Here is a 669-nt window from a genome sequence, read left to right as displayed (position 1 = left end):
GAAAAAAAACAGCAACCACCTGCTAGGGCATCATTTTAGAACACAAAATAATCTCTAAGTTAAAGCATGCCTATAATTTTTCAGTACTGCAAATAATAGCCAGCAAATAAATCCAAGGGGAGACGATGCAATTCAGAGTACTGGTCTGGAGGAACACGGAACACCTAGTCACACACACAGTTGACAAAGGCCAATATGACAAATTTCAGACAAATTTTGTGACACCAGCCAAATGCACCTAAGATGCACACAGCCAGAGATGCATCTCATATTCAGGAGAAGAATTCACGGTCACGCTACAACTGCATTCATAAGGCTCAAAGGGAAAGACACAGGATCCGACAATCTCAGACGAAGCACAACGGAGATTCTGTATAGCTTAAACCGCTTTGAAGCGTCTCAAAAAGCCTCCTCCTCCTCCCTCCACAAAGGAATAAGAGCTGATGGACGCTCGCCGTTCTCCCACCCTCAGCAACAGGGCACTGACATCTGGCCGGCCCCACCTGCCTCCCACTTCTCGCCATCCCCCCTTGCCAGACGCCCGTGGCCAGAGCTGCGGCCTCGCCTCCCCGCGCCCCCCCAGCGGCACACGCGGTGCAGCCCCCACACGAGCAGGCGGGGCCGTGCCGGGGGGCAGCAGGGCCGCAGCCGCGCCCCGTCAGGCGGGGG

Source organism: Chaetura pelagica, unplaced genomic scaffold (assembly GCF_000747805.2).
Source record: "Chaetura pelagica isolate M959 unplaced genomic scaffold, ChaPel_1.0 scaffold222, whole genome shotgun sequence".
Lineage (NCBI taxonomy): Eukaryota > Metazoa > Chordata > Aves > Apodiformes > Apodidae > Chaetura > Chaetura pelagica.
Note: the sequence above shows the minus strand (reverse complement) of the source record.